This window comes from Amphiprion ocellaris, chromosome 6 (assembly GCF_022539595.1).
Source record: "Amphiprion ocellaris isolate individual 3 ecotype Okinawa chromosome 6, ASM2253959v1, whole genome shotgun sequence".
Lineage (NCBI taxonomy): Eukaryota > Metazoa > Chordata > Actinopteri > Pomacentridae > Amphiprion > Amphiprion ocellaris.
The window spans coordinates 33,024,748-33,049,268 of NC_072771.1; the positions used below are offsets into that span (position 1 = coordinate 33,024,748).

A 24,521-nucleotide genomic window follows, 5' to 3' on the forward strand; every position below is an offset into this window, starting at 1 on the left:
AGTGAATTCTTTTGGTAGATATTACTCAGAAAACAGCATTACCTAGCCACCCCTAGAAGATGCCTTGCCACCCCGGCTGCCACCCCAGTTCTGAACGATCTATTTCAAAAATATGTATATGAAAGGTTGTGGCCGGCCGTAAAGAGCGAAAGTCCAGGAAAGACGAATAACAAGTGAAACTCCGATGTTCGAGTGCTTTCGAATGCACCATGTAGACGTCACATCCTGTACAGTCTATTCTGCTACAGATACGAGGTGACACGCCCCCTGAGGGGGCTGCTCTTAGACCTCACTCATGTGGATGACAGCTGGACTTCGGTGTGTAAGACACTCGTTAAACTGGGTTAGACTACATGCTAATATAACTGTTCACAATGTATTAAATGCTAATAGTGTCTAAATTCACATAAAGTGTTTGCTTGTGAGACGAGCCATGGTTTCCAGTGAGTCTGGGCCTTGCTAATTTTTACTTGTGTAGCTAGCTAATGTTAGAGAACAGCCACAGAAGGATGGTGGGGGATCGTCTGTGGACGTTTTTCTCTTTTTTTGTTGATAAATACAACCTGTGGTTCTGACAACAGACTGTAAGTCAAAAGAAATCACACATTCACTAAGACTTTACGTGACATTAAAGTGTAACCAAACCCCCAGTCACACCAGGTTTTCATGCACTGTTTGAAAACTACATCCTGCTTGTTTAATGCTGGGTTTTTTTTGTTTGTTTTTGTTTTTGTTTTTAAATCATTTTGGTGTCAAGGTCATAATAACACCGACACTGATGTGTTTCATCATAGTACAGTCATATCATTTAGTTTACAGCTGAAAAAACGTTTACATGTTAAGTATCTATATAAAGGTTTAAATTGTACACATAAGATTGTATCATAGGTAATTATGAAAATTATCAAAGGAAAACACATAGTTCAGTCAGTGTGATTCTTGTAGGAGACAGTAAACAATGAAGAGGGAGGGAACCACCAGCAGCTTTTCCCAGCCTGAAGGAAGAGAGGAGGAAGAGCATCCCAGAGAGGAGATGGAGGAGGAAGAGTTCAGAGAGAGAGAGAAATGAAGGTACGCAGAGCTCAGACAGCAAAAGGTAAATCAGAGACTATCTCTGATCCACATGCTATGAATATTGCTTTAGTATAATATATCTGAGTAAGAGGTACACCTGTCACAATAATTACCTTTTTGGACAAATTATTATCTGATGTAGTTAGTCTTTTAATTTTAAGATGATAAGTAGATCATTAATTCTTAAGAATATCCAAATATTGGAATTATAGAATTATTATAAGAAATGTCTCAAATACAGAGCATCAAAATATAAAACCACAAATCTAAGACAATAAATAAAATTATCTGGACTCTGACTCTTTTCTAGATGAACTGATAATGTAATCATTGTGGCAGGCTGAACATAAGCATAGATCACACAAATGCAGATTTCCCAAAACAGTGCATAAGAGAGACATTGTCTAGTCTTAATCTAATCTGTTGCTAAATTTAAGAAACATTTTGAACATATCTAGCATTTGGTTTCTTCAAAGTGTACAAGGTTGACTTCATTGCAGTTTAAATATTTTCCACTTTCTGCTAGACATATCAAATCACATATTGTGATTGACAGCTAATAAGAACAACTCATGTTTAGGATTGGCTGACAAATACAAATGATATTTACTTATTTAACATACTTATTTCAGCAGTATTTGTGTCAATTTGATAACGCCTGCTGGTTGGTTTCATCCAAATCCTTCAATCCATTTTTGAGTAATGTTGCTAACAGACAGATGGACAAACCATTGCCAATCATCACATGACTCTGCCAAGGCTCCGCCTCCTTGGCAGAGTACATACATACATATATATATATATATATATATATATATATATATATATATATATATATATATATATATATATATATATATATACATATATATATATATATATGTATATATGTGTATATATATATATATATATATATATATATATATGTATATACATATGTATATACATACGTATATATATACGTATATATATATATATGTATATATATATATATGTATATATATATATATATATATATATATATATATATATATATATATATATATATATATATATATGCCACCCCTAAAATGTATCTGGCACCCCTTTGCCACCCTATTAATTTTTCTCTAAATCCGCCCCTGCATATGAAAATGAAACATAGAACCTAAAATGTGACACATTGCATGGATATGTAATATTTAATAATACATTAAAATATCAACCTGAAAAGGACTTTATCCCTTTAATGATTATAGAAGTCATGTTCTGTATGTATTTATGGGTAGCAGCATTGTAACTATTCTGCTGTGAGACTGAAAACACTTGACTTGGCATGACAAAAATATATTGTGATTTTGGGGACCGGACCAAACTTTTACTGACAGTAACATAATATTCTAACAATTTTGATCAACTAAATAACCATATAATATTACTTTCGAGGGTTTTAACACATGACAGGATTCATAGATGAATAGATTCTAAAGTATATATGTTTATTTTTCATAAATTACTCTTATTTTTGTATTAAAACAAAGACAAAGGGTTATTTATAAAACATACAGGCCATCCCCAGCTGGGAAGTAATATTGATGTCTAAGTTGTGAGTGACTGTAAAGATTAAAAAGAACAGAACATAATTTAAAGATTGCTTTCACTCTTTATTTACTTTTTTGGCTCCTTTTGGAGGTGATCACGTAAATGATGTTTTGTCGCAGAAAGGGAGGATTTCTATCTTGTATTGCTAAACATCTCTGCTCTGATATGCCGGAAATACATCCTAAACTACGATGATACATTTATGAAAGCTCGGAATTTACGCAGTCCAACTGGAAAAAAAAAAATCAAAGAAAACGCCAACAGAAGTCGACACTGGGTAACTATGATAAGGTTTCTCAGCTCGGCCGTCGTTTTTTTTTTTTTTACATCATTCCACAAAACAGCAGCCAGCACAGTAAACTGTAAGCAAATACGACTTATCTACTCTTAATGAGCTTAATGTCAAAACGTCTGAAACGTGTATAACGTACCATTTCCGCTCCTCTAGTCCATCAGTTAAGAGAACTATGTCTGTTGACATACGTTTGTTGCTCGTAGAAAAGCCCCAAAGCAAACTTGGAGGCAGCCAAGTTTTTTTGTTTGTTTGTTTTATTCATATATTTTTACCATTTTCTACTTACAACGCTCAATTTGTCGAATATGACGTCATTTTAAGACCCATTCTCGAGGTACCTGAATGCAGCACTGGTGCATGGGTATTTTGTTTAAATTTATTTCATTTTTATTTATCTTGCCAAATTTTACACACACACTATGCAAATTGCTAACACAACTAAAACGTGTACAATTTTACATGAACAATGCTTGGAAGCCCGGAGAAGCTGTAAGGAGCTCTTATATTTGTCAAATTTTTGCAGTTAATGAAGATCTCAGTATTCCTGAGCACTATCAAATTAAAGCAGATAAATAAATTATGTTCTATTAAATTTGCTAAGGGCTGCTTTCTTTTCTTTTCTTTATTTGCTGCCTAACAAATGGTGACTGAGGTTTCAGTGTGGCTATAATGGAGGATCGTCTATTTCAAGGCGCCAGAAAAAAGTAAGCAAGTTTAGCAAAAGATTATTATTGATTATAATATTCTTGTCTTCCTTTTATGGGGTCCTTGAAGAAACCTTATCATGCAGCAGAAACTTGACAGCTCTATTCCCTGGTTTTTTCCCCTCCAGACACAATTGCAGTCAATTATTAACTCCTGCAACTTTTTGCTTTACCATTGACCCGAACACTACATTATCTTGGGATTTTCCTTGTAATGTGGGTTAGTGGAAAGCTGTTAATCCCAATGCAGAGGCCATGCATTGTTTATTAGCAGACACTCCAAAGTTCATAGATGTATGACAGTTTAAGATTCAGTCTTTTGTTACTCTAGATTGTTGAAGATGTTTTAAAAAAAAAAACAAAAAACAGAAACCACATGTGTTTCTTTGCAGTTCCTTTACGTGGCTTCTATCAACTTTCAAAATCTGAACCAAAAGTCAGTCATAAATACATTGAGGTTTAGCTTTCTATTTGTTATTTTGTTGCACAGAGCAGCTGATTCAGGTCAACGCATGGCAGACTTTTACATATTGAAGACTCAAGAGATTTTATTTAATATGCTGACAGAGTATATGCAGTAAAACATAAAGTGGCTGTTTCACAGAGCAGTGCAATAACAATATGACATTATTAAAAAATACACAAAAAAACACATTCTTTCAAGTCATGACGTCAGAAATAATTTTGAAAATGAAAATGTGAATAAAACTTAAAAAACAACTTCTATCAAAATTGTTTTGCCACTGTTTTGACAACAAAAAAGTATATTTATTTATTCTTTAAAATGCTGTATGACGGTCTGCATGATTCTCATTAACTGTTACACGAGAATCAGCAAAAACTACACCTTTTCTTTGAAAACACAGACTTTAAGACTTTTGTGACCTACTTTTGGAGTAACTCTTTATGTTAAACTCTTTGTTTATTTCACAATTGCCTCCGGGAAAATTTCCAAAGGTCAAAAAAGGGCCTCAAAGACCAACTTGTGACTTCAACTTTTATTGGAAGTCAGTTGAACTTAAAGGGCAGATGGATAATTATTTAGGCATTTTCATTGTAAGTAATCCTTAAATCATCAGAATAACTACTCTAATGTGTACAGTGGTAATCATGGTAACAGAGTGGCTCTTCCAAACCTGCTGCTGCCTACGAATGATGTGAGCACAGAAAGTAGTAGCATTGACAGCACATCTCCAGCAGAGGGGGGAAGAATTCTTCCATTTGTATCTTGAATTGTAGTTTTGATGATTCCTGAATGTCTTGCAGCCACACTTTATCTACACTATTATGGAAGATTAAGCCTTGTATAAGTAAAGAAATGAGTTCAGATTTGAAGATAAAATTGTTGAAGTTGGCTTTAAGAACCTGTGAAGACATCACGAGATACTGGGGTATCATTTGTTTAGATATCTGTAATGTTAATGTCATGACTTGAGGTAAAACCAGTGGGAAAACCAGTAAATATTAGTCTAAAATACTGTTTTGTAAAATGTTTAACACTGATGAAAAGCCAGTGTGATGATGTCTACTGTATGCAACCACATGCTATCTTTAATAAGTGCAATTCGGGTTTAGCTGCATAATTATCTCCACAAATATTCAATTATTACACCTCTTAATGTCCACTAAGCAAACCTAAAGCATTCTCTGTGAATTCACAAAGAGCAGAGGGATTTATTGGCCCCAGCCATGGAAAACCTTGGGTTCAGCACTGCCAGTTCATGGAAAGCAGAGCAGCGTACGAGTGCTGACCAGCTCGTGGGTTATTGTTGTGTTTGGCCCCACGGATCGGAGCCTCCAGCCCTGAGTCGGTGTGCGGTTGTTCCCTCATGTGCCACGATGTGGGGAGTCCCAGGTGCTTTTTCTGAAGCCACAGTGGAAATGGAGCCACCGAGTGAAAGTCGGGCATTCATCGGCCGGTAATGAGCACAGTCAGCCCATTTTAAACGCTGTGGTTGAAAAATTCACAGCATTTTCCCGTTCCCGTTAAACAATTATATTATCCTTAAGGGAAATAGTTCATACACGGTGGTATTAAGATAATACCGTTTGACATGCTCAAACCCTCTATTCTGTGTGGAAGAAAATGGATTCTTTGTAGCCATTTCATTTCATTGTGAAACTGTATGAATATGTAGATTGTAAAAAAACTACGGTCAGCACCTGTCAGCCTGAAATAGAAGGGAAACATGCAGATGCAATGACAAGATGTCACAATCATCATTTTTCGCTCTCTGAGTCTTTTTAGATTAAATCAACTCAGCGATTCCCTTTTTGCTGCAGGGAAATGCATTGAACATCACGCTGCATGTCCTTCAATGGGAAAACCCAGCCTCAGGCCCTCATGGCAGCAAACAACTGTCCGACTGACGTGTCCCGGAGCAAGATGCTCAATCACTACCAGCTGCAGTGATGCTGCTCTGTGGAACACCAGCAATCTGCTCCTTTTCATTCAGATAAGATCAGAAGTTCAGATTCTGGCATGAAAACCAGTCAAGCTGTCTTAAAACATTCCCATCAGTGTGGATATTCCATTTTATGGCACAAATAACAACGATTTTAGATTTTTTACGTTCTTACTGTCACCATGGTTGGATCAGAGTTCGGCAGGGAAACACCTTTTTCCTGCTAGATTTCTCCTAAATCATGACAAAGATGTGCCGTTTCCAATTGACTGAGATACACTTTCAACACCGGAAGTTGTAATCATGACGTGATCACAGATTTCTTTCAAGCTTTCATGTCTCAGCGACCTGAGGCTTCCTGACTAAATGCTTTCAAGTGCTCTGCTTCAGAATTTCACCATACAGTATCTTCCACTCCTACCTACTGTTGAAATGCTTCGTAGTCTGGTGTAAGAAAAAAGCTCAAGAATGTCAACAACTGTCTCTGTAGAATTACAAGGTGTGAGCTGCTCACTATAGTGCCCAGTGAGTCAGAGGAGTCTGTGCACAAAGCTAACTTGAAATGCTGGTGGTACTGGTTGTGCCTTTGAAATTAGATCGTTCTGTTCCTTTTTACACATTCCGCCCTGGGACGAGTTGCGCTCAGGAAGTCTTTTCAAAACTTGTAATCAAAAATCTAAAAACAAACACAAATCACAACAAAACAAAGCGTCATGGTCTTCGCAGCAGAGATACGTGAAATTCTGTTTATCTGGTTTCATTTAAACCATTTTCACGTTTTTTGTGAAATTCTGTCTAGATGTTATGTGCTCAATCTCTCTTGGGATGCTTATCCTCTGCTCGTTCTGTTGAGTCACCGTGGGTGTTTCGGGTTCAACAGAAGCTCGCTACTTTGTGTAACACAGTCCTTGTAGGAATAAAAAGAGAGAAAAGAAAACAGAGGGAGTGTCAGCAGGATTGTCAAGAAATGAGTCATAAGTGCACCACTGCAGAAATATGTAAATACCTGATTTATACAGAAGGCACCTTTTATTTCAAATTTCTTATGTTTTTTTAGAAACCACAGCTACTGTCAGTTGTAAACGCTTGCATACCAGTGAAGTCGTTGAAGACTCCTGTGATGCACACCGATCAGCCAAATTAAAACCACTGACAGGTAAAGCAAATATCATTGATCATCTCACTGCAGTGCAAACCTCTGCTGGGGAATCTTGGGTCCTGGCAATCATGTGAATGTTACTTTGTCACCCAGCACCGTGTCACACTGCAGAAACTGCTCAGGAATGACTCGAGGAACACGACCAAGAGCCAGAGGACCTCTCAACTCCCCCAGATCTGGATCTGATAGAGCGCTGGAAAAAAACTGAACCATGGAGACAACACTTCACAAACCACATGACTCAAAGAATCAGCTGCCAACATGTTGGTGTAAAGACACCAGAGAACATCCAGAGTGGTTCTGTGTGGATACCATGATGGGTCTGAACTGTTTTTGTGGCACAAAGTGGACTTAAACAATATTAGGAAGGTGGTTTTCATGTTCTGGCTGTTTAGTGTATGTAAAGAAGATAGAGAATGAGTTTAATAGGTGGGAACCCAAGATTGGTGTCACCAAATCTGACTAAATGTGGCTTTCTTCTTCTATTCATGAGAATGTTGTTTGAAAATGGCCAGGAAAAGTGTTTTTTTTTTCAGAACAGTGTGATGCCATAGTGAAGTTAACCTTTGGCCTGTGAGAGCACAGTGATCTTGACTTTGGACCACCAAAATCAAATCGGTTCATCAGTAAGTTCTAAGTGAACATTTGTGCCAAATATGTAGAAATGCTCTCAAAGTGTTCAAGAGAATTCACAAGAATAAGGTATACAAACATCCCAATAACATAATGCCTTCAGCAACAGCTGCATGCCAATATGTAAATGCATTTTTGTAAAGATCTTTGATACGTGCAATTCACATTCATGACACCTGCGTCATACAAACAGGGTGTTGTTTGTTTGGCTTCATGAAGGTTGGTGCTTGGCAGAATAAATACTGAGTCCACGTATTTTTGACATGTTTGAACTTGCGCAGGTATCTGCTCCTGTGTGTATCTTCGCAGTTGAGCGTGCGTTCGCTGGTGTAATTGTGTACACACTGGCCTGTTTACTTCCCTCCTGTGAACCCCTACTGTGACCCAGTCCCCCGAGCTCCTAACTGATGCATGGCACCGAGCCAGGACCCAAACATGCTGCCTCTGTGTTTTCTCCCCCACTTTTCCCTTCCGTCCGCTGTGCTGCACGACCCCAGCGCAGCCGGAGTCACACAGGAATTCTGCTCTCGGAGGGCTCTGGACCTCCGGACACAGAGCCATCTTTTCACGGAGATTTCACAAACACACCCGGCCCAGAAAGAGCATCCCTTTGACAGGGGGAACCATGGAAACTGGCACTGACCACAAGGCCTAGTTTCTAGGTATCTCAGTGCTCGGAATCACACCCGGAGTCCCACAGACGCCAGCGAAGAGCAGCGAAGACAGAGGTGCTGGCGTTCAGGAGGCGATGCGGTTTTTCAGGGGGCCCTCTGATTGATTGGGGAGGAACAGAGTGGCCATTCTTGTCAGATGCACTGGATGAATGCTAACAAGTCTGTGAGGATGCTCAAGAGTGGATTCTTTAGAGAAAAAAAACGAACGGAGAGGTTTGGCAAGATAAGGTAGTTGACGGGGAAACTGGCGAGCCAAATAAATGATAAGTAGGTGTGGAAGTGTGCGTGCGTGCACCGGTTGATGGAGTTCAGAGGTTCCTCCGTGCAACACTTTGGTCTTTATATAGTCCCGGCTCTATGCAGAGAGCAAAGGGTCCAGTTTCAGTGCGTCATGTCTCTTTCCAGCACTAACTGAGTCAACAGAAGGTAAGAGCTGCCCTCCAAAAGACTCTTGAATATTCTGAACCTGACATGACAGATCACCTTATGGAGCAGTGACATTCAAAGAAAAAAACCCATGCAATGATGTGTTAACAGTCTTTGAGCTCACGTGCAATGCAAGAAAACATCTTTGCACATGCAGTGTATCTAACTTAACTGTTTATCCTGAGTAAGAATAATTTCTTGACTTGACAAAGCGTTGACGGAGCCTTTTGGTGGGAAAGCTCAACCTAACACTCTTCAGCAGTGCGTGATGTGTTGGTCCACTTGCTCTCAATTCATTTCAGTTCCTGTGAATTCTCACAGCCTTCACAGAAGAACGGTTTTAAATCAAAAGTGAACCTACAGTAGCTGCACATTATAAATAGACGGACGGTGACAGTTCAGCTGTGTGTGTTACATGTCTAAGATCACGGCTGTGCTCAAACTGTTACATGTCTCGCAGCTGCATTACATTGTGTTCTCCTGAGACCTCCACACACTGAGAAACTGGTGATTCAGCTGCTATATGAAGAGCTGCTCTCCGTATTGAGGGGCTGAAGCCAAGACGTGCAGATCACTGGTGATTTTACTGTAGCTGCTCTGGAAATGTATTATCTTGCAGTGTATGAAGAATTATGTAAAACATAAACAGGGTTTGTGGTCATCTCACTTCCATAGCCAGGAACAATTACAAACCTCTTAAGCTCCAAGTCCCCTGTGAGTCAGAAATGCAGCACTGAAGGAAAATGACCTTCAGTTGGTCCAGCAACGTGTCTCACAGCCAAGTTAGCCGAGACTGAACTGGATGCTAATTTACCAAACCTGAGTGCAAGCGAGACTCGGTCTGTCTGCATGTTTTAGTCCAATCAGAGGTTGGTGAGGGTGACCCCACATCTCGCTTCATCATGCTGGGATTGGATTCAGATTCCCCATTTTTTTCCAGCATCACCAATGTTTCTGAAGGAATTTTGTGTTTAAAGCTTCACACACACTCACTTTCACAGTAATATGTGATTTCCAAGGCCTGGTATGTTTTAATTCTGCCCCTTGTGTTTGCTTTTCAGTTCTTTGCGTGCAGTGTCCAGCTAAGATAATTCCTTCCACAACCTGCACCAGTATCAAATACTACAGGACTGGAATAGATAAACATTCTTTCTCAAACTGAGGTAAGCTAATGTATTTTATATGGGTTTTTTTTCTAGCACAGAAATGTGAGAGTATAATTCCAGCAAAAATACTGGTTATACTTTCTGCAGAACTATTCCAGCTTGGCCTTCAAACCGCCTTGCACACAATTATTTCAAACTGGACATGATTCTATGTGTGTGTGTGTGTGTGTGTGTGTGTGTGTGTGTGTGTGTGTGTGTGTGTGTGTGTGTGTGTGTGTGTGTGTGTGTGTGTGTGTGTGTGTGTGTGTGTGTGTGTGTGTGTGTGTGTGTGTGTGTGTGTGTGTGTGTGTGTGTGTGTGTGTGTGTGTGTGCAGTAGCTAGATTCCTTACAAGACACCATGGGAACAAATAGCTCAGAGAAGTGTGCTGTGGGAGCAACTTAAACACTCAGTCACTGTACTCTTTGATCAGCAAAGTCATGTAAAGGCAGGCTAACGATGTGAGACAGCAGCGATGCTTCATACACTGAGCTTTGCCTCAGGTATGCTGACAATTAGGTGCAAGAAATTTCCCCTCAGAGCAAAGAAGAGCATCACTTTGCCTCAGCATTCAATGAACAAATTTGTGGAAATTTTCATGGTAGTTCTTGTAATAGTTGTTGAAATATTCTCAACCAGAGATTCTGAAGTAATGTGATAAAACAGTGAACTATCCTCTTATTTATGATACTTAAAAACACAACACAAAAGCAAAGAAAGCACGGCAGCAACAGTTGGCCAGTCAGTGAGTGAAAAAGTTGTAAAGGAAAGCAGGTAGACAGTGTGAAAGTTCAGGTGTAGTTGGATAGAAATGGGCAGAAGGTGTGTAAGTAGGCGTGGAGATCAGGTTGATGTTTGGAGAATGGGAGGGACATCAAGAGGTAATTCCAATTTCCAGACTACGCTGCACCTGCAGATTTGCAGACACAACAGGTGCATTCCTGAAGTAAATGAGTGCAGAGAGCTGTGCAAATCCACAATCTGTCAAGTCCAACAAAGAGCTTCAAGCGGATTTTCTGTGGAACGTGCACTTTCATCACATTTCCTGTGACTGTGTCTCAAGTGGTAGAGCGGGTTGTCCACTGGTTGCAAGGTTGCTGTTGGATCCTCAGCCCCTCTGCATTTTAAAGTGACTTTGGACAAGACATTGAACCCTAAGTTGCTCCCGATGGAAGGCAGCTACTTTGAATGGCAGCTCTGTTGCCATCGGTGTGTGAATGTGTGTAGAAAGGTGCTATATAAGTGTGCAGACCTTTACCATTAACTGCACCTGGTCCTAAAAATGGAGATACAAAACTTTTAGCGGCGATAAACCAAGGATGAGTGCAGTGATACAAGTTTGTTGTGTCATTGTGGTAAAATGTGCTAAAATAGTAATTATAGGGGGTAAAATACCAACTTCTGCATTATCAGACACTGTCTGGGCCAAACTTCCCCATATGGCCAAAAGTTGCACAGAGGGAAACTCTGACTTGCCAATCTGCCAGCTGGACATTACGTCAAAAGAAAAACCACAACATTGTATGTGAATCAATTTAGAAGGCACTTTAAATTCTTGCTGATTATGAAATGGTTGAATATTTTGTAACAATGTACAAAGCTACATGAACCGAGGTTGTTTTTTCTCCACCTAAGCTGTGAGGATCCTTGGTCAAGGGTTTAGTGTTTGTTCAATGTTGTGTTAGAAGCTCATGCCAAGAAGAATGTGCGTCACATTCTTCCCATGACTGTTATGTAATGCAGCAGATTTGGTCACGTAATGCATGTGCCGCCAGCCTCACTACAGTTAAGAACCTTTTGTAAACATATTTCAAAATGATCAGGAATTTAATTTACCCTCGGTGGAAACACAGCATTTTCAAAACATCTTATTTTATTCTCTCACAGTTCAACTTCCTCACAGACTAACCGTGTGGTGGTGAAAAAGCCACTGTGTATATGATAAGTGTCATAGCTACAGACAGAAATGTGCCCTCACGGAACTACTGTACTGCTATGAATTTATTCAAACATTATCTGTCCAAATACTGACATAAGTGAAGCTTTGTAAAGTTTCCCAGCAGGTTACCATGTTGCTTCCAACCAATGAGACCACATTTTAAAAATGCCAGAACAAAATCCTTATCAGGACAGAGAGTACGTCCTTTAAACCGATACAGAAATATCCTCATGATCCCTACACCTCTATGTTTTGCAATAGATGCATTTTTTTAAAACTAAAAATACTGCAAAACAGAGATTAACACCTGATGTAATCTCGCTTAAGAGCTTTGCAAAACCTTAAAACACAGGTAGCAAAAATAATCCGGGACGTGAACTCATTGTGACACATTTATCTGGAGGCTTCTTGCAGCTTTTTTATAATCTTTAACCACGTCACAACTGACATTTTACAGAGTGTTCTTCGCCAATGTTGGTGTTTAAAGAAATCTGATTCATGGTACAGTATGTGCAGTACAAGATGTGATAACGTGTGACATCATCCAGTACACAAAATGTGCTGGATCATAGAAAAGCAGAAACTTCCCGTAAGTCAAACAATATTTTGCATAATTTCACTTCTGCAGAACTAAATCTGCTTTTCTTTCATCAATACTGTAAAAATCACCACTGAACTGAAGTGATGGCAAAAGCTTCAGACGAGTGAGCACGTCATGGTTGCTGATGCTAAAGTATCTTCACTCTGAGCTGCTGCACATTGTGTTGTCTTGTTTTATCTATCAATCTAGAGACATCGACCTCCCTGTTGAGGTCAGTCTGACTTTAAACCAAGTTCAGATCTCATCTTTTCACTTTTGATTGCAGTAAATTGCTTTTCAGGCTTTTTACCTGTTACACTTATCAGTCAATAGTCACATTATTATTGAAATAAGCAGTCAACACCATTGCTGAGCATTTCTACCTCGAAACTGTAGTGTACCAATGAGAGTCTATAAAACACAGATTCAGACATCTGAGGTTTCATATGTAAGGAACCTAAGGAACCAGTCCTTTCAACTTGCATCATGGGACTTTCCGTATTTTATTCAGAATCCAGTTTGAAAATGTATGGCTAAATTAGTCCAATGACATGTGATGCCATTGTGTAGCACAGAGTATTTTGTTTCAGCAGAGTCGTAGGTGAGCTGGTGTGCTTGAGCTGCAGCATGAAGAGCGACAGGGACCACATGGATCTGCATGATGTAATGAAAATAATGATTTAGAGTTACATTAAAGCCATTTTAAGACAGAAAGGAACTATTTTCGTGCTTTAAAACACAGGTATTAGTGAGACAATGCATGAGTATGTCTACTTTCAGTGTGTTTAAAGGCTCATCAGATGCTAAATATCATCACTGCAATTATTATATTTTTGTCACAGCCATTCTTAAGTAAACTGTAGAAATCCATGACGGGAATGTGCACCCTGCATGATGTCACATTGCGTTGCAAAACTTGAACCAGGTTAATCCTTTCTGCTGGAGCCCTCTGTGCTGCCACCTACACTAAGTTGGTGGACTGGCTCCATTCAAAATACTTAGGGAGCTGCATTTTTAAAGCATGAATCAGGTTAGTCTTACCGAAGCTGGATAAGAGGATAACCTCTTTTTGACTTAGCTAACACAGACTTGCCCAAACTGTTCATATTTGGCCTCACTGGTGGTAAGAAGCAATCATTTTTGAATCCATCTGACAGTTTCTGTTTTCAGGTATGTGCATCAAAGCATCTATGAAATGCTTATATTGCTAAAGATTTTAGTTTCATTCGGTCCAGCACTTGCAGGTGTCTCCTCACATTTACTCACAGATTGATGGTCTGCACATAAGCTACAGATAGGAAATTAAAGTTAAAACCGACATAAAGTGTTGTCGTAAAGTGTTGGGTGAACATGTGCAATCACAACAGCTTCATTTCACCTTGGCATTGACTCCATAAGTCTCTGGAACTCTACTGGAAGAATAAAACACCATTCTTCCCAAATATGTTCCTTCATTGGGTGTTTTGATGATGGTGGAGGAGAATTCTGGTCCAAAAATTTTCCAGAGGTGTTCAGTTGGGTTTGATTTGGTGACTGTGAAGGCTGTAACACGTGATTCACATAATTTTCATACTCATCAAGCCATTCAGTTACTCCTTCAAGAGGTCAAGGGTTCAGTTTTTTCCTTTAATTTGTCACCTGTCTGCGTTCTATAATCCAGAATGTCACCCGCTCATTGTTTATTGTTTCATACATCCATCATAGCTTAGCTGATGTTCTGACTGAACCCTGAGTCACTTAAGCTTCTCTGGATGTGTGTCAGCTGAAGGCCTAAAAAGTAAATGTAACCTGAGATCTACTCTATGAGTCCATTAATAGCATCACAATTCCCGTATGAATATCTGCTTTTGACGCATTCAGACTGAGGTGATGTCCTCACATTTGCCAATGTGGCCAAAATATGCCTGATGATGTTTTCTAACTTGTGGCCTGAGTGTACAAACAAGTTGCTCTTAATTCATTTACTTCAACCAGGCAAACGTTCCTACACTGATGCCTGGAAGAGTAAATTGTCTGTTTTCATAAAGGTTAAGCTGGCCCCCTTGGAAACTCTCGGAATGAATATTTTAAGACGAAAACCTATGTCAGAGGTGAAACTGAGAGCAGACACTTTGCGGGGTATCACTGGTGTCAAATGTCAGTACAGTACAAAGAGATCGCATACCAAGGAAGTACTTGTATGGAGGCGAATGGTTTCAAAGGAACTCGTGGTTGATTGTGACAAAATATAGACCTGACACCAAAACAAGTTTCCATTTCTTTTGAAAAGGTCAATCAAAAATGCATAATTCAGTGAGATTACACATCCTTTTACCAACATGCCACAAGTTTAATTCTGACTCACGAAGAAGTTGCCTTTGGAGGTGGTAAAAAACAAGAACCACAGGGAGGGTTTAACAGGAGACAACAGTCTGCTCAAAACAAATAGGGGAGAGTGGGGTAAAATGAGCCTGTGGGTTAGTTGAGCCACCTCTTGTTTCTAGAAAACCGTTGAAGAAATAGGTCCTGTGACCAAATATTTTTGAAGAGGTATCCATTATACTCTCCGAGTGAAAAGAAGGAGCATTTTCGTTAGCAAACAAAACCGTTTTTTGCTGTTCACAGTAAGATTTTCATGTTTATGGCTTTATGAGTGTTGTGTCTGAACAATTATTGAGACATCCGAAACAATTTCACACATTTGTTAGTGCATTAGCAAGCTACAGAATGTGGATAAACTGTTGGCATGAAGTTAGGGCTAAACTGCCTGGATGATGCAGTTTTGTTAAAATATGGCAATGGGGTTAGTTGAGCCAGAAGGTAAATAATTACATTACTGCAATTCTACATATGATTTTTACATTTTGCAACCAAAAAGATGTAAGATTTTAATTTTAAGACCATGCCATATGTGTATAAGTGGAAGGCAGACAGGGCTTCAACTTCTCTTGAGATTTGTAGAGAGCTGTAGCAGAAGTAAAGAATAGGAAGTCCATACGTCAGATGGCAGATGAAGATCAACAGAATGACTTCAAAGCGATTTATGAACAACAACAAAAAAGTTAAGTAATCAGAACAGGGTTCAAGAGAACAGGATTTGCCCATCAGGTCTCAGATGAACAAATGGAGACAGATCTTGCATTATGTGAAGTATAAAATTTTCAGTTTTACTTCAACATAATTGGTGGCACAATTTATCCCGACATATTTTCTCCAAAGGCTTGCCCCAAGAAAACACCCTTTTTTTTTTTCTGGAAAGCCATATTTTAAAAACACTGTATTTTGTATCCAAACCAATGATTCCCAGGGATGCCCCACATCCTGAAGTTTTATTTTTGGACATTACTATCATGACTCCACTGTAACGACCACTCAAGTAAAGACTGTCTCATCTTACCTCACTCTCTCCTACTGAATACAGCACAGCATCTCCTTTCTTCCTGGTACTAGAACCCAACTCTTTCCAATGGAAGTGCCAATCATAGAATCAACTGTGGTCAATTTTGACAACAAAATCATGTTTGACACTGGAGTGGATGATGCAAATCCACTTCTTGAATAAAGTTTTTGAACTTATTGTCGATCTTAAATATTTTTTCTTAGTAAATTGCTGAGAAATGCTGATCACAATGTCAGGGGAGAGTAAAACAAACCAACCAGCCTCCCTATTAGACATCACACCACCAAGAATTTATTTGTGTGGATGTGTGAATGTGACTTTGATGTGGCTGCAGCTTAAGCCTTGCATTTATTATGAACTTTCCAGACCACAGCTGTGTCCCAAATCCAGTAAATAAAAAAGCACAGCGGGGCTAAAAAAAATTCAAAATCCTGCAGAGTCATGCTAAACTTCCACAGATGATTTTATTATATCTGCCTGATTGCACCTTTTCTCCCGTCTGTATTTGAATGACAACTTCCCCACTCAGACGTCTAATCAGCCACTATTGAAAACACCGATGTAGCTGTTTGGAGATTTTAACTCAAATTTGTGTTGGTGAGGAAGTAGCTCAATGGAAAAAAAAAACAAGGCAAAATCGTAAACTTTTGGAATACCATTTAGCTTTTTCTTACCTGTGTCACTGTAAAATACACCTCATCCGTTACAAAGCTCCACCCCCAAAACATCACCCGACCCTGCTCCTCCCTGCACACCTGCTGCATCACTCCCTCCGTAAGCTCTGTTATATGTACACTTTCCCACTCCCTTTTGCTAGATTGTTTGTTGCTGAGCTGTCATTAAGTTCCTACCGGTCCTACTGAACGCTGCGACCTGAGATCATCAAACCTGACTGATTTCTACCGCCTGAGTTAATTGTAGGGCAAAATGAGGTCTGCTGTTACACAACATATCATATGTGGAATATCGCCTCAGGCCACAATTGAACTTTTATGACATCTGCCATTGCAAATGTGTCTTGATTATATGTTAACTGCACCAGATAAAATGGCTTCCCCTGGACTGTCACTCTGCAATTTATTGCGCTCAAGCAGCAAATTTATAGTGTAGGTTCATGATTTAGTGTGAGCAAATCCGTTTTCTCTCATTCTACATCTCCTAGTAGTCAGTCACTAAAACATTTGTTTTAAAAACTTGCTCTTGGTGTAAGATCTCCTAAATCTGTTTGTGATTACAGATGAGGCCTTTGCTGAACACACAAAATTGTTGTGGCTATATTTGGGTCCAGTTTAGTTACTGTCAGCAGAATAGAACTGAATCTCTGATGGATTTTTGTGCTCTAGATTGCTCAGCATCAGTGAATTATGAGTGACTCTGGAAGTTGTTTTTTTTTTTTAAAGCTACAAGATTCCAGACTGCAAGTGTTCTATAAGAATAATCTCCTGACTATATGACGCTAAGGGTTTGCAACAGTGTTAAAATGTAATTTTCTCTCCATCCAGCATTGTGTGCAGCCACTTGATGACAATACTGGCATTGTTGTCTATGAATGTGTTTACAGGCAGAGTCAGTTTCAGTGAATTTAACAATGAGGGCAACAAGAAAATTGCTTTTCCTTGACCACAGATCCAGCTGTTCAAAATAACCAAAGCAGTCAAAATAAGGAGAAGTTGCACAAAGAATGTGGGAAGAAAAAGCAACCAAAGTAGAGCCTTCAGTATGTCTGTCCACTGAGGTTTTTACATCAACGCAACAAAAGCTTTAATCTTCAGCTTAAGAGCAGAGAGCCAGAGGGTTAGGGTGACTCAGGAGTTTCCACACTGTTAATAAAAGTATAAAAAAAAGACACTGGATAAATTTAAATAGTGACAATGAACAGATGTTTTATTTAGAAAACAGCAATATAATTGTCATTAAAAGGAAAGACAGTACAACTACAACAAGCTGCATTGAATTTAAAAGCTTCAAGGTTTAACTGCAGAAAATAAAATGAAATAAAATTCTATTTTATATGAAATGTAAGGAACACATACAAGTGCACACATACGTACACACACACACACACACACACACACACACACACACACACACACACACACACGCTGACACAAAACACCTGTTACTGGAGACTTCCTGACACCCGATTGGTGAGAAGTGGTGTGATGTGTATGAGGTGACTGCGGAGTGTGTGCGTGTGTTTGTGTGTGTGTGAGCGTGTGTGTGTGTGTGTGTGTGTGTGTGTGTGGTTGCATGTTGCTGGGTGCTGTCAGAGGGGCTTGGCATGGTTGCTTACAAGGCAACCAGACAGACAGAATAGTGTGATATCAATCTATCTTTCAGATGGCTGAACACACTCACACACATCTAGTCGTTGTGATAGCTGGTCTCCTGGGAACCCTCGTCCGTAGCCAAACTTTTTGTCACAGAGAACAAATGTGTTAAGCACGCCAAAGTGTCTGAACAGTCTAATCTGATGAGTGCATTCCTTTCCGCTGTGGATTTTACCAAAGCATTATTTTATCGAGGACAAAGTGTCCTGTTTATTGACCATTTTAATTGCAGTACAGCACAGTCCTATCTTATCCACCTTATCCTGCAATACTGAGACTGAGGCAGTGTTTTTGGTTTTTAGACTTCACGCTTGAAAATGAGGAGAGGCAAAGATGCAAGAAAGGTTCCCACCTGGACTCAAACCAGGGATGACGTGATCAGCTTTCATCCTCTCCCTGACGGGGCCTTTGAACTCATATTGTATTAACTCTTCCTACAGAATTCCTTCCAGGAACTTGGCTCGATGGGCTTAACGTGGCTTTCCCATTACTTTTGTCTTTCTTATGCACTGTTTGAATTTCGTCTCCCCAGGAAGAGCTGAGGCATTTGCACGAGAACATAATATCTGAGCAGCACTGCTGTGTTTCTGATATCTAACCCAGAAGATGGACTAAAACCTGTTGAGCTGCTCTTTGAAACTTTCTGGTCAAACCAGCAATACTCAAAATGTCGAGTCGCTCCTTGAGGCAGAAGTAGCCGGGTTGTTTACCATACAATTAAAATAAACCCCCGGCTCATTATAACACTGAGAAAAATGCCAGTAGCTCGAAGTGCAAGCATTAGACTTAATTAGGTCTGTTCTGTGTGTGTTTGCATGTTGTTGATGTGGTTTAGTGTAATGTTTCATGATTATCCAGGCAGGAATTCCACACCTGATCATTTACCTCAATACCCTCTCATTACATTTAAATTGAGTTGATGAACTTCATTTAGTTGCAGTCAAAAGTCTGTTTTACTTGTTCTGTCTGGTATGAGCAGGCCCGTTTCAAATTAAGATGATCGTGGATCAAAATGATTATATTCAAAAAGTAAGAGATGAAATTCTGAGATGTTTGGATTTGTCTAATTTAGGGGTGAAATCACAGTTTGGGTTCTTGAATCGTGAAGTTTATTGCATTGTGAATCTGGCATCTTACAAAAAAAATTGGAGGTGAGAAGTACATTGAAAATCTCCATTCTGACGATCGCTATTTTTCTTCATTTTTTGAACCAAATATCCAACAACAATGATTTTAGCTGGTAGAAACTAGGATGGCTTGTAAACTTCTTTAGTGGATGGGCTGCATTTCATGGCAGTCAGTAGCTGCTTTGCATCCTGCAAGTGCTCTTTCATTTGAATCAGAACGGGAGCATGCAGAGTATTAAGTTTTATGATTAACTAAACTTGCAGTCAGGTGTCACAGGGTTTAAACACAGGACACAACTCTGCACTAAAGTAACCTATTTTGTGGAGCAAGACTATCTGAATAAGACTGTTACAGATAGTTCACAATGTATTTGTTTGTGTTCTTGGACAGGCTGAGAAGTCTGCCTGCAGTGCACTTGGAGTTCAAGTCTGTCTCACTAAAATTGTTGAATTGGACATGAAGTTCTTTCTCTAATTCACTGATTTGTTATGAGTTACATCTGTTGGATAAATGTCACAATTCCCGAGTTAATACATGCAAATAAGCACTGACCCCAAAACCCCTGCAGGGTGGCCCCTATGGGTGTCCCAGTCACATAACCTTGAACCAATGGTTAGCCCACGTGAATGTGTGCCCTATCAGTTTTGGGTACTATTTTGTGTCTACCATTGTGGTATTTGGTAACTAAGAGTCAGAGTTTGATTCCTGATAAGGAGCCTGAGAAACAGCTACACATCCAAGGGAGGCAGCAGGCGTGCCAATTTACCACTCAGATATGGGGAGTGATGACTAAAAATAAAGGGAGCAAGCAATGGATCAATGATCAAGATTTTGCTACCAGAAGATCAAGGATTCAAGCTCCAAGATGCTACTGCTGGGCCAGTGAGTAAGGCCCTTGATAATGTTGGCTGCAAGGAAGCTGTAGTATGGTTTACCATGTACTCTGATATGCGAAAAGACAGTTTCTGAAATTAAAAAAAGTTCAAAAAGATATAGAAAGAAAGTTTGTTCTTGCATTACTTTTTAACATAGTCTCCTTTAACTTCAAGGCACTTGGTCCACTGATGTTTGAGCTTTGCTATCCCATCATGGAAGGAGGCCACATCTTGAGCCTCCAGATTCTCCTTAGCCGCATGCATGACTTCATCATTACTCTGAAAATGGCGACAATGCAAGTAGGATTTCAGTTTGGGAAACAGAATTCAGGTGGTGTAGGTCATGTGAGGGCAACAGTTCAAAGCCACATTTGACTGCTTCTGCCATCTGTGCTGTATGGACGGGCGTGTTGTCCTGGAGCCTGATCAGAGATTTCCTCTCCTTTGTTCTTTGACACATTTGAGCCTTTGTGGACCGTGATATGAGGTTTTATAATTTACACTTATGCCCCTTGTTTTCAGGTGAAGCCTAGAACTTTTTAAAATACCCTTGTAAACCTGCTTGTGTACAGAATCTTGGGTGGCCGGAGCCGAGTTGACATTAGCAAGAGGCGAGGTACGACCTGAACAGGCCACCTGTCTGTCACATCGAGAGATAGAACCATACATGCTCACATTCACACATAAAACCAGTGCAGGTACAAGGAGAATGCAAACTCCGAACAGAAAGACCACTAAGATCAAACCCACAAACTTCTAACTGCGAGGAAGCAGTGCAATCCACTGCTCCACCATGACACCTCCATCTACACATGACCCATATTTTCTTATTATCTGTACCTATATCATCCTGTTCTATTCTAACATTTGGTTGTCTAGAAGAAAAATCTTTATCCGTACAGGCTGATGTCTGGCCAAGAACATTCCCTTATGGCTTACATAGTCACCATTCTCTACATCCACACTCTGCAGGCCACCCAGAATGACAGAACTGAAAAAGTGCACAGTTCACACTAATATATTTTAACATCATCTGTTTGGTGAGCTGCGTCCTGTATGACATGAGGTGTGTCTGTGTGTGAGGTGCAGGCGTCACTCATATACAGAGGTGGACAGCTGTTGGCTCATGTGCTCTCCAGCTGTCCTGTAAAAGTCCTGCAGCTCAGTCTGCACTTCCGTTAACTGACATCAGAGGTTCCTCACCCTCTTCATCTTCACATCTTCACACACCAGTGTGTTTGATGGGCGGCTCACTGGGTATGAATGCGTGCTGCTGTGCATGACCATGTTAACCTCAACACATTTTAAGGACATTCTGACTTGTCTGTGGACCTCTTGCATATCCTTGGAAATACCCCAGAAAAATAATTTCCCAATGTATGAAATATATGAAAATAAATGACATTTTTTAGTAAGTGGGGGAAAGGTGCATTACAACATAGTCTAAACAAAATATGAAGCCACCAGCTACAAATACAAGGAGGCCACGTGATCTACTTCTTGTAAATAACCCAAAATTGTGGACTGAACTTCTTCAGATGAGGTTATGTTCATGAGGCAACAAAACAAATCTTTTTTCTCAGGTAAAGTCCATCCACCCATCCAAGATGCTCACTTTCAGTTTTCATAATAAACAGCAATGCTTGAGATCATGACTGCAGGCGAGTAAGTCAATCTTTCCTCTGTTAGTGTTGGCAATATTCAACCTGTACCGAGAAGTCCGAGCCAAAGGTGTCATTTCAGAGTCAGTTTACAAGCATCCGGGCTTCCTGCAGTTAAGACATATGGGATTTTTGGGGAGGATGTATCTGTGACTGGCTTCTTGGGTTTTAAAGACATAGTCCACTTGAAAGTCAGTGAATTGGTTGTGAATTCAGAAACATTACTTTTTCCCCCAGATTTCTATATTTCCTAGCTATGTCACTTAAAACTGAGATTTAAGTTATTTCCATAATATATCATTTTCAAAGATATGTTTAGCCCATTGTGGCCTCTGTATGAGTATCTCTCTCAGGTTTGTCGTGTGTTTGGACACAAGGATGCATACAATGTGCACACCGGTGACATAACTTGACTATATATAAAGATGAACCACCCATTCGTGATGTGGCTCATAGATTTCCTGAGCAGCAGTTTTGAATCTTAAGGGGTTTTCCAGTATGCATATATAACATTATATTTAAAGAATGCCAGGAAAACATTTAGTATTTCTCAGTACATAATATGTCAAATGCAGTATGCCAGAAATAAAAGGATGTCCTCTAACATACAGTTTCATTTACAGTATTTGTACTGTAAAATGAAAACTGTCAGAAAACTGTTGTGGCCATTCGGACCCACAGTCGGAAGATGGGTCTGTGTCAAAAGTTACAAACTTTAGCAGCCAAAAGCACACAGAAAGTTTATTTCACACCACAAACTGCAATGGATATATGAAGAAGACTCAAGGTGAAATGTTATGTCGAATTACTTTGTTCCAGTTGTATCCACACTATATGCAGTAGTACTGTTTGGTAAAGGCAGGTGTCATATGTACTGAAAAGAAAAGAAAAGCCTACTGTTTTGTGTATGGTAGGAGTAGGGGTAGTGTGGCAACTCCCTCGTTTGCTATCTTGTGATATCTGTCATTCAAAGTGGCCGTGCCCATATTTATGCAGAACTTTTAAGCCTTAATACAAACTAGGCGAGTGACTTTTTTATATAACAATTTGCTTCCTGTACAGATGATGTTAATGGGGATATTAGCAATAGAGATCAAAGCCATTTATTTACGTCTGCTGGGAAGTTCTGCATCTTAACATGGAGGTCTATGGGGCTGAACTCTCCTTTTAAGCCAGCTTCAAGTGGCCATTCAAGGATCTTCTGATTTGTCCCTTCAGCTTAATTTTTCAACTGCTGCTTCACTAAGGGGCTGCATACTGGCTTGGTGGTTAGCACTGTTGCCTTGCAGCTAGAAGATCCCCGATTCGCATCCTGGTCTGGGCCTGGGATCTTTCTGTGTGGAGTTTGCATGTTCTCCCTATGCACTCATGGGTTTTCACCAAGTTCTCTGGCTTCCTCCACGCTACCTGGATAGCACCAAAGTGGATGACAAAGTTCCTATTTTTCCTCATTTCTTCAGATATTTTGTGACGTGTCCTTTCAATACACCAAGTGACCATGAGAAATGTGTTATTCACATACAGTGTAGTACAGTATGTGGGTGTTTGGACACTGGCCCACCTTGTAGTGTGCTGAGCAGATGCTCTAATAAAATGCTCTAACAGCCTACAGGTCAAGTCTTTGTGGTCTCAAAGCGTCTTTGCCAATGTGAAAAACTATGGGTTTCCACAGTCAAAAAAATTGCATGTGAGGAGCATCTGTCTTGTGTGGCTGCCAACAACATCGTCAGCCGAAATCACAGTGGACAACAGCTGTTCAAAAGAAGTACATGTGGATGTCACTGAGCACCAGAGGGCCTTGACGCAGGGAAGTGAGGAAAGTTCAGATAAAGTTAGTTTTGCTGTTCTCACACAAGAAATGTATAGCTTGCTGTGCTGTTTTATCCTGCGCTGCTCTGTGCACAGTTGCAGCTATAAAAGGTTAATGAGCGGAGAAAACAAAGACTCTGAGTCTCCTCATCTGATGACTGATCATTGAAATATTCTCTCAAATAGAGTCACGTTTTGAATTTTTCTCCATACATTTGACATCAGAAGAAAGTTTGGTGGGGAAATAACTCATCACGGCCACTTTCCCACCGAGCACTGGAGTTGGATTTGACACAAAGTCCCTTTGTTTGGTCAAGTGCCACACACTGAATGGCTAACATTCAAAGCAAGCACAGTGTCACAGCCCAGGGATTAGGGTCAGTTTAAAGGTTTGTTGGAGGAGAGCAAGGAAGGGGTCAGGGTTAAGGTTAGAATTGGCGTGGGGGGATAGTTCCACTACACACAGTAGGAATGTGTACATGCCTACAAATGAATTTAGCCTGAATGCTGATTTTATGGTTCCTCAGTGATGTTTTCCAAGAGATTACTTTCCTTGCCATTGCAGATTACGCTGACACACGGCCTGTCACATTCGAATGGCTGAATAGTGGGGGAAGTTATTTGTTTAAACTTGAAAATGTGATACCTCAAACTGCTCTAGATTTTAAAAACTGGGTCTGTGAGCTTTATTTTTGAAATATTCATGGATTAATGTGGTTTTCTGT

General features: G+C 39.8%; 1 long non-coding RNA gene across 1 annotated transcript in view; it reads left to right on the plus strand.

The window, feature by feature from the left end:
• The first annotated feature begins 254 nt into the window (after positions 1-254).
• Positions 255-24,521, plus strand: part of LOC118470205 (uncharacterized) — a 39,082-nt gene continuing 14,815 nt past the window's right edge. The window contains exons 1-3 of the long non-coding RNA XR_004847234.2: positions 255-318; positions 946-1,071; positions 10,013-10,114. This is a non-coding gene — a long non-coding RNA (uncharacterized LOC118470205). The remainder of the gene's footprint in view (positions 319-945; positions 1,072-10,012; positions 10,115-24,521) is intronic.